The sequence below is a fragment of the Acomys minous genome (genome assembly GCF_964271855.1).
Source record: "Acomys minous genome assembly, chromosome: 18".
Taxonomy (NCBI): domain Eukaryota; kingdom Metazoa; phylum Chordata; class Mammalia; order Rodentia; family Muridae; genus Acomys; species Acomys minous.
This window is the reverse complement of record NC_140501.1, coordinates 68,287,915-68,298,684: the sequence shown is the minus strand read 5'-3', so window position 1 is coordinate 68,298,684 and position 10,770 is coordinate 68,287,915. Positions and strand designations below refer to the sequence as shown.

The window sequence follows — 10,770 nt, the reverse complement described above, 5'->3', positions numbered from 1 at the left end:
ACCCCAGTCAAGCCTGTGTGAAGTTGGTCCATTCACTTTCTCCTTATGTATTATGTGATGGCTCTTCCTGGTTGTCAACTTGACTACGTCTGGAATTAACTAGAACCCCCACACAGAGGGCACACCTATGAGGGAATTTTTGCTTAATTTGAGATGTAAAGATCTTCTAATTTGGATCTTTTGAGATTGGAAGACACATCTTTAATCCAGATCTTGAGTTGGGAAGACACACCTTTAATCCAGGTCTAGTTGGGGCCATGCCTTCTGCTAGAAGCCCATGTAAGGAAGCTCTTTGCCTGCTTGCTCTTGCCCTGCTAACAGGTCCATTTCTTTACAGGCATTAAGACAATGTCACCCTCTTGCTGGCATAGCCAGAGAGAGTTCTTGACCCTGTCCTGTCCCTTCTATCTAGCGATTTGTCTGAGTTCTGTGTGACCTTTTTCCTAGTAAAGAGGCCTGAGCTCTGTGAGGCCTTTTTCCACATAAATTGCATATGCTTTTGGTAATCATTTGTTTGAAAAGAACATCTTTTGAACTAACACTGGCTAGCTGCCTGGGTTTTCTATCACTATTAATTTGCATTTCAACAAAAATAGAAGTTTCTTTTCTATACTCTTTCTACCTAATTTTAAAGTTTGGCCTAAATTAGACTTAATGCGTTTCCAGATTCATTTGCTTTCATTTTCCTGCATTGATGAGAAAGTCCCCTCCTCCAATTGGCTTTCACAGGCCTGCCCATTGTCGGTTTGCTGGGTTCTTGCCTGTTTTATTTCTCTTGCCAATTTCTTCTGTTTTCTGGCTCCTTTCTCTAGTTGTGTGCTGAGGGTGGGGGAGGGGGAGACACCATTTTGCTTATGAGCTTTGGGCCTCGGTTTCTCTTTCCCAGTTTCATTCTGAACACTGTCCTGAGCTGCTGTGGCTGGAAACAAAGGGTGAATAACGTGCTGCACTGCACTGGAGCCTGACCCGCCTGCTCCCTCCCTCGCTCTGCTTCCTTCCTCGCTCTGCTTCCTCCTTATTCACCAAGGGCTGCCTAAGGCGGTTTCCTGCTCAGACTGAATCCTCATCTCCCCTCTGGAATAAACATCACTTAGTCACTGCCATTGCCCTCTCTCCCAACTCCAACAAAGCATGGAAATCATTGCATGGTATATTGTTAATTTTGTTTGTTTTCAACTGCATTTGTTTGTTTGTTTATTTGGTCGCTGTGTGTGTGTGTGTGTGTGTGTGTGTGTGTGTGTGTGTGTGTGTGTGTGTGTGTATAGACAAGTGCAAAGGTGTGGCTATCAGGACCGCTAGGGGAAGCTGGTTTTCACGGTCCACCATGTGGCTCCCAGGTATCAAACTCAGGCTAGGCAGCAAGCGACTTTGCCCACTCAGCCTCCATTTTCCTGCTTCTGTGTCACTTTGCTGGGTTCTTGCCTCTTTACTTCACTTGCAAATTTCTTCCTTTCCAGGCTCGGGTCCTTGTCTCTTTTCTTTAGGTGTGTGTTAGGGGAAGGGTGGCGTTTTGCCTCTTGCTTTTGTATTTATGAGTCAGGGTTTCACATAGCCCAGGCTGGCCAGGATGACCTAGAATCCCTGGTCCTTCTGCCTCCTCCTCGTGAGTGCCTAGGTCACAGGTGTACGACATCATGCCAGGCTTTAGTTTCCATTCCTAGTATAGGTGATTTACATATTCTCACTTGGAACATAATGGGATATTAGAGAGCCTATGAAGACCCTAAGATGAAAAGCTGAGTGAAAGTGTGTCTGAAATTTCAGGAATGTGCCTGTCTTAGAGTTTCTACTGCTACGATGAAGCACCATGACCAAAAAGCAAGTTAGGGAGGGAAGGGTTGATTTGGCTCACACCTCCACATCACAGTTCATCATCAAAGGAAATAAGGACAGGGACTCAAGTAGGGCAGGGTCATGGAGGCCGGAGCTGAGGCAGAGGCCATGGAGGGATGTTGCTTACTGACGTGCTCCTCCCGGCTTGCTCAGCCTGCTGTCTTACAGAACCCAGGACCGCCAGCCCAGGGGTGGCCCACCCACCACGAGCTGATCACTAATTGAGATAATGCCCTACAGCTGGATCATATATATGGAGACATTTCCTCATCTGAGACTCCCTCCTCTCTGATGACTCTAGCTTGCGTTAGGTTGACACAGAACCATTCAATACTGTGGCCGTTAGATTTCCTTGGGTAGGCTGGGCATGGTGGCGCACGCCTTTAATCCCAGCACTCGGGAGGCAGAGGCAAACTCTGTGAGTTTGAGGCCAGCCTGGTCTACAAAGCAAGTCCAGGACAGCCAAAGCTACACAGAGAAACCCTGTCTCAAAAAAACAAAAACAACAACAAACCCTCCCCAAAACAACAACAAAAAACCACCAAACCCCAAACCAAAAAAGAAGAAAGAAAGAAAGAAAGAAAGAAAGAAAGAAAGAAAGAAAGAAAAGACAAACACTAAGTTCATTCTGCTTATGGTTAAACCACTCAAGGATTTGTCTTTGCCCTACCTATAACCTTAACTACAAAAGTTCTGTATTGCCTGTTACAAGAAACAGCAAATATTTATGTATTTGCATTCTATGTGTATTGGTCAACTGAGAACCACCCACATTCCAGAACCAGGAGCTCCCCCCTCTCTAATCTCTCACCCACATTTAGTGACTCAGTGACAATACCCTTGCCATCACTATCATCCAGGATGACACAATTCTACCTTTGGTGTACTTTCCCTATGCGTTTGCTCCATGTGCCCCCACCCACCCCTGCACCAGCACCACCACAATAAAGCCTGCCATGACGCCTTCATCTGCTGCAGCCTACACCCAACTCAGAAGCAGCCATTTTGTGTCCCTTCTTCCAAGAAATCTCTTGTATGAGGTTTGTTGTGTGGTGTGATTTTGTGCAATTCCTTGGCCCAACACCCGCCCTTACCCCTCCCTGATCGTCAAGATACCCTTTTCCCATAAAATCCTTTCTGTGTGTATGGGTGTTTGCCTGTATGCACACCGCATGCATGCCTGCTGCTCATAGAGGGAGTTGGAGGCCCTGGAACTGGAGTTATACCTGGCTGTGACCTGCTGTGTGGGTGCCGCAAACAGAGCTCTTCCAGCAGCAAGTCCTCATGACCACTGAATCATCCATCTCAGCCCCTGGCCTAAGTATGCTTTAAAAACTCAATAACACATGCTCTGGAATTCCATAATCCTTTTCTTTGGTTTTTCTTTCTTTCTTTCTTTTCTTTTCTTTCTTTCTTTGTGTTTTTTTTTTTTTTTTTTTTGAGACAGAATTTCTCTGTGTAGCCTTGGCTGTCTTGGACTTGCTGTGTAGACCAGGCTGGCCTTGAACTCACAGCAGTCCACCTGCCTCTGCCTCCCGAGTGCTGGGATTAAAGGCGTGCCCCACCACACCTGGCCTCCATAATCTTTTTTTTTTTTTTTTGCATATGAGTAATTTATCTGCAGAAGAAGTCATCAGATCACATTACAGATGGTTGTGAGCCACCATATGGTTGCTGGGAATTGAACTCAGGACCTCTGGAAGAGCAGGAAGTGCTCTTAACCACTGAGCCATGTCTCCAGCCCTCATAATCTTTTTCTAAAGTTCTCTACAATGTGTGCCTGCCTGCTACCAGGTGTGGCCTTGCTGGAAGAGGTGTGTCACGAGGGTGGGCTTTGAGGTTTTACAAACCCTTGCCAGCCCAGGTCTTACTTTCTCTCTGCCTCCATCTTGCAGATCAGATGTAAGCACTCAGCTACTGCTCCAGGCCTGGGTGTGTCCACCTGCTACTGTGCATCCCACCATGGTGGTCATGGATTAACCCTTTGAAGCAAGCCCCTAGTTAAGTGCATCATTTTGTAAGTTGCTTCGGTCATGGTGTTTCATCACAGCAACAGAAGAGTAAATAAGACACATATACAGAAAAATGCCCACTGTAGCACTAGTTAGTCATAATCGATAAAACCCTCAAACAACCTACATGTCCATCAGCTAATGAGTACATTTTTTGCTTGTTTGTTTGTTTGTTTTGGATTTTCAAGACAAGGTTTCTCTGTGTAGCCTTGGCTGTCCTGGACTCACTTTGTAGACTAGGCTGGCCTCGAACTCACAGCGATCTGCCTGCCTCTGTCTCCCAAGTGCTGGGATTAAAGATATGCGCAACCGTACCACACACATACTTTTTTTTTAATCTATCTGTATGATGGCATCCTAAACCACTGCCACAGATCTCAAAATATATTAAGAGAAATAATCCAAGAACCATGGATTTATGATTCTATTTATTTAAAATGCCTGCGAAAGGTGTATACAGAAATATAAAGTAGATTCCCTGTGGTTCAGAGCAGAACAGGATAGTAGAAATGAGCCTAGAGGTCTTTTTTTTTTTTTTAATTGAAAATTAAAAATAATTCCTATTACATCTCATTTTCTATCCCATCCCATGCATCCTCCCATTCCTCCCTCCCTCCCACTTTCACCCCAATCCCCCTTCCCTATGACTGTGGCTGTGGGGGACCTCCTCCCCCTGAATATGGTGCTAGGGTATCAAGTCTTTTCTTGGTAGTCCTCTATCCTTCTTCCGAGTGCCATTGGGCCTCCCCCACAAAGGGACATGGCCAAATATGGGGCACCAGAAATCCTGTGAAAGTCAGTCCCCAGTCTCCACTTAGCTGTGGAGAATGTTCTGTCCCTTGGCTAGATCTGGGTAGGGGTTTGATGATGACTGCCCGTTTTGTCCATGGTTGGTGCCTTAGATCAAGCAGAATCCCTGGGCTCAGATCTAGCCATCATAATGTTCTTCTTGTAGGTTTCTAGGACCCTCTGGGTCCCCCTACTTGCCTATCCTCTATATTTTCCTCATCTAGAGTCACAATAGGATGTCCTCACCTCTATCCCTGTTTCCTGGTAGGTGCAGACTTTCATGGGACCTGTCCCTTGGGCTAGTGTCCGGTAATAAGTGAGTATATACCATTTGACTCTTTCTGCTTCTGGGTTAGCTCACTCATTATGATCATTTCTAGTTCAATCCATTTGTCCACAAATTTTGGAAAATCCTTGTTTTTAATAGCTGAGTAATATTCCATTGTGTATATGTACCACAGTTTCTTTATCCATTCTTCTACTGAGGGGCACTTAGGCTGTTTCCATGTTCTGGCGATTATGAATAAGGCTGCTATGAACATGGTTGAGCAAATTTTCTTGTTGTGTGCTGGAGCATCTTCTGGGTATACTCCTAGGAGTGGAATAGCTGGGTCTTGAGGAAGCCCTATTCCCATTTTTCTGAGATAGCACCAGATAGATTTCCAAAGTGAGCCTAGAGGTCTTATCTCTAGTATTAAAACAGTCCAAAGCTGACTGATGATAGCTACAGCACTGAGTAAAGTGTCTAAAACTCACTGGGTTGTACATGTGAAACAAGTGAGTGATATGCTATGCACCTCAATAAGATGTAGTCTGTAAGTCGGGTGTAGTGGCGCATGCCTTTAATCCCAGCACACAGGAGGCAGAGTCAGGTGAATCCCTGTGAGTTTGAGGCCAGTCTGGTCTACAAAGTGAGTCCAGGACAGCTACACACAGAGAAATCCTGTCTTGAAAAACCAAGACAAACAAACAAACAAATAAATAAATAGGAATGAGTGGTGAATACAGTAAAAAAAATTACATATATGTATGAAATTGCCAAAGAAGAAATAAAAAACAATTTAAGGAAAAAATATTGTCTCTACATCATTAGCCATCTTCATGGCAAATGTTGGGAATTGTGCTGTTCTCCCTGACTATTGGCTGGCAGAGGCTTCAACCTTTCCTTTCCATATCCCCACAGTTTTCTGTCTTCTTATCCTGCCTGCTCAAAGGCTGTGGTACCAGCATATGTAAAGAGCAGGCTGGCAAATAAAAGGAAGGCTGGAACCCCATAGCAGAGTCCTACTAAGTCTGGCTGCTGGCATTGGTGCCAAGCACTTGAAAGTATGTGGCAGTGACCTGTGGCTCTTTATAATACAAATACCCACGAACTTGCTCAGTATGAGATGCTGACTGAGGAAGAATTGAAAGATGGAGAAAATTATGTACATGAAAAGGAAGGGATCCCTTCACTCCAGAGTCTGCTTAAAGTCTCTGGTCAGCTGAAAGTCAGATTTCCAAACACAGTGCTGGCGAAGTGTCTCAGGAGGTAAAACCACTTGCCAAGCAAGCCTGAGGATCCAGGTTCAATCCCTGTATCCCATGGTAGAAGGGGAGAAACAATTTGAGAAAGTTTTCCTCTCATCTCCACATGTGTGCCATGGGACATACACACACCTGCCTTCAGACAACATACACGCACCAACAACAAATAAATAAAAAAGAATTCCAACACAAAAGAACATTTATTAAGGCCTTGCTCTTTTCCCAGCTTTAAACCCACCTTTTCTAGGACTATTACCCCAAACACTATTCATCATAAAAGGCATTTCCCAATCCTTTATGCACCCCCTACTGGTTTATGATTTTGCTTTATCAGACTATTATTCCACCAGGGATAGTTCTGGAGCCAATCACTTAAAAAAAAAAAAAATTACGAGTATTGATGGTAGCAGCACACGCCTTTAATTCCAGCACTCCAAATGCAGGCAAACATCTGAGTTCAAAGCCAGCCTGGTCTACAGGGTGAGTTAGAGGACAGCCAGGGCTACACAGAGAAACCCTGCCTCAAAAAACAAAAAACAACCAAACAAGCAAACAAAAAAGTATTGGCTCCTCTTCCAGGGAATTGGGGTTTCAGGCCCAGCTCCCACATGGTGGTTCACAGCTGTCCAGTTCTAGGGGGTTCAGTCAATGCCCTTTTCTGGCTTTTGAAGGCATCAGGCATGCACTTGTTGCACAGACAAACAACACACCCATACACATAAAATAAAATAACACATGTCCATAGAATTACACATATGCACACACACACACCCAAAGCAAAAATTTAGCAGCCTTTTCAGATGGAAATTGAAAGCCACCAAAATGGCATATACAGCCACTTGCTAAGACATCTAATGGCAACTCTCCCTTGAGAAGCCCATGGCCACACTTCCAGTTTCCTCCAACATCCTTGGTTAGGATCTGTGTTAAAAAACACCTTTTCGGGGCTGGAGAGATGGCTCAGAGGTTAAGGACACTGACTGCTCCTCCAGAGGTTCTGAGTTCAATTCCCAGCAACCACAGGGTGGCTCACATCTATAATGTGATCTGATGCCTTCTGGCATTCAGGTGTACATGCAGGCAGAGCACTGTATACATAATAATAAATAAATCTTTAAAAAGAAACAACAAAAACCAAAACACCTTTTGGTAGACTGCGACTCCTTTGAGAAGCCATGCCCATGCTGTCACCACGCCTTACTATTTCTCTGGGTGCCTTCCGTCCCGTCCTCTCCCCCCCCCCCATTTTTAATAACAGCTCCTTTTATACTGGCTCATCCTGGCTCTACTCCCCTCCCCGTCCCCCAGCCCACTCCCATTTGAGGCCAAGGACCCAGTTTTACTCAAGGCCCCTAAAAGAAAACTTCCCAGGCTGCTGTAGGTGACTGTGGAGCTGTACCCTTTCCCTGAGTACCACTCACAGGAGACGCACACGTAAGTAGAACTGTGTGCAACAGAGCGTGCATGGAAAGCCTGCACTGTGCAAATGAGCCCCACGTGACAGCAGGAAGTACAAACCGGTCAGGCAGTTTTAGGGAAGGGACTCCCAAATCAAGCAGTTCTAATTCTCATCATTGGCCAGAGGTCAGAAATGTCCTCGGTTATGACTTAGCCAGAGGCAAAGCACTCCAGAAGTGAGCGCCCTTGTTCCTTGGCTGTCTTCTTGTGCTTGTCCGCTTTCCCTTTTACACAACAGAAATGAGCAAACCCTTCACCTGCCGCCCTCTCCGCCCCCCCCCCACTTCCCTACCCCCATACCCTGCTCCTCCCCCGCCCCGCCCCTCCCCCTCCCCCCCATCTTCCCAGCCCCACACCCCAGGCTGGAAAGATCTGACTGAAACTGACAGGCACCGGGACACCTTGTTGGGTGCCAATTGGCCTGAGCAGCTATGTCTAGTCACCCGGGGTTTTGCCATCACTCCTGTGAAATGCCCCCATTAGCTAGCTGCTAATGGTGCCACGTTCCCGGAACTGACCTCCCTCTTGGACAGGAGCTCTGTGCTTTACTTAAGCTTCTGTCTGTACAATTTTACAATAAAAGTCCCTTTTAAACTTCCCTCTCAGACAATAGTCTGTGGATTTCATATTTTGAGTCGGCAAGACAAGGAGAAGCCACTGGGTCCCTTTAATGCTGTTGATGAGAAAGGCCCTGGCATTGTCAGAGATCCCAAGTCCCCATTTTACAAGAACCAACGTTTTTCTTTTCCTTTTCCCCCCTTTTCTCTTCTTTCTTTTTTCTTTCTTTCTTTCTTTCTTTCTTTCTTTCTTTCTTTCTTTCTTTCTTTCTTTCTTTCTTTCTTTCAGACAAGGTCTGACTATGTAGACCAGGCTGGCCTCAAACTCCTTATTCTGTTTAAGAGGAGAGCTGTGGGTTTGCACTTCTGCCTCCTTTCTACTGTGGCCAGTGTCCAAGAGAAGGCGGTGAGCATAGGCAACAGGAACTTGGAGGAAGCAAAGCTGTCGGGGCCACATCCTGAAACGGAAGAGGCACTGCCAGCTTTTACTGTGGAGAGTTGCAGGAACAGGTTGGGTTTCTTTTCTCTACCATTGAAAGGCCTAGCCCTAACTCAGAAAGTTGCAACTTTTCCTTTTTACTGTTTTGTTGTTACTGTTGCTGTTTTGTTTTGACCAAAACCTAAATATGCTTTTTCCTTGTACTTTGGGCTTCCTCCCATAAAGCTGCCTGCTGCCTTGTGGCTAACTTCCAAACCAGCTTAACTCAGTGGCTTTTTCTACTTTTCTCAAGTTTCCTCCTCTGGGCAGCTAATAAGATTTACAGCTTGGGATATTACTCTTTTAAACTTTAAAAACAAAAGTGTCCCCTTTGGATAAACTTTGGCTTTCTTTGACTTTCAAACTTGACCTGCCTTTCAATTATTTCAATGCATGCAACAAGACCCAGACACCCTCGCTCCCAGCTCATGTAGTCAACTCCAGTGCTGACCTGGCTGGCTGGCTTCAGTCTCACCCAACTCCTCAATTGCTCACTGTCTATCGGTTGCCCTAGGCTCCTTGTTTTGGTAGGCCCACTCTGTTCTCCAAACATCCACCTTAATCCTCCAACCCCATCTGGCCTTCCTGATGTCTTAGAATGTTTAAATTCCAATATGCTCCTCACTGCTTTTACACCCCCCCACTCCCCCCCCCCCCAGCAGTTACTGTTCCCAGCCCCACTATGTAGCCCTGGCTGGCCTGGAACTCACAGAAATCCCTTTGTCCTTGCCCTCCTGAGTGTGGGATTAAAGGCAAGTGCTATTAATCCCAAAGGATCAAGAAGAAAGATCACCCACTCATCATGGCCAGATTGGTTAAAGTAATTAATTAATTAAAACAAGTTTAGCCAGGAGTGGTGGTGCATGCCTTTAGTCCTAGCACTCCAGAGGCAGAGGCAGGCAGATCCCTGTGACTTTGAGGCCAGCCTGGTCTACAAAGTGAGTCCAGGACATCCAGGGCTCTGTCACACAGAGAAATCCTGTCTCAAAAAGCCAAACTAAACAAACAAGCAAGCTTTTTAATTCATGTACATGGGCTGTCATCCTCTAAGTTGGAGTTCAAGAGGTCAACATTGGAAATGGGCAAGATAAGACTTTTTATAGCTCAGTGGTAGGGGGTTTGCAAGTGGGGGATTTGGTAGGCAAATAGATGGGGTTACAGGAGTAGTATAACAAATTGGTCATAACAAGGTAGTCATGGGCTGGAGGCTCCAGAGGTCCTGAGTTCAATTCCCAGCAACCGCATGGTGGCTCACAACCATCTATCATGAGATCTGGTTCCCTCTTTTGGTGTGCAGGTGAACATGCAGGCAGAACACTGTATATGTAATAAATAAATACATCTTTTTAAAAAAACAAGGTAGTCATAACAAAATAGTCATAACAACCTTTTGAAACAAAGCCATGATTGGTTGCTGTTTTCTGGACCAGGCAATTCAGAACCATTTGTAGTTATATGTAGGGCATAGCATAATCCTTGAGAAACAAATTTAATCATAAACAGGAAGTGATAGGTATTCTCTGCTGACTAAATGAGCCAACTCACGCCAAATTAAAGTATATAAAGGCATGTTTATAAGTGGCAGCTTTCAGGCAAGTTCATGGATCCCAAGGAACTGGGCCAGGGAAGTTGCCATGCAGACAGGAAAACAGAGAAGGTGGGAAGGGAGAAAGAAATAGTGTGCACACGGAGAGAGGAGAGAGAAAACCAACATGTCTAGATTATATAGTGAAGAGCCTCTGGGGGAGAGGACGCCCCTCCACTGGGCTGGAAAGTTCAGCATAGAGGGCAGGGTACGCCAGCCATGCCCTGTAACAGGTAGGGACTGAGGGATGCTGGGAGAATGCAGAGGCCAGGTCCACTTTGATATATTAAATAGGCACCTCAGCTGCTTGTCCTGGCTCTGAAACCCAGCGGGAATGAACCTAGTTTGTCTCTACTATAAGATGGCTTTTAAGCCTAAAATGGAGGCAGGATAGTTCGTAAGTGCCACAACACCTGGCCCACATTTATTTTCTGCAAACTTCGGAGAGGTACATTAAGTCAGGAAGGAGATTCTACTGAAGAGTAGAAAAGCTCTACTGAAAAAGAACACTGGCTGCTCTTCCAAAAGACC

At 45.5% G+C, this 10,770-nt stretch overlaps 1 protein-coding gene across 1 annotated transcript in view; it reads left to right on the top strand.

Moving 5' to 3' along the window:
• Positions 1 to 8,042: 8,042 nt before the first annotated feature.
• The window catches only part of RNASE10 (ribonuclease A family member 10 (inactive)), a gene marked incomplete at its 5' end in the record, with an annotated part of 82,401 nt that continues 79,673 nt past the window's right edge, over positions 8,043 to 10,770 (top strand). Inside the window, one exon of the transcript XR_014776408.1 lies at positions 8,043 to 8,686. The remainder of the gene's footprint in view (positions 8,687 to 10,770) is intronic.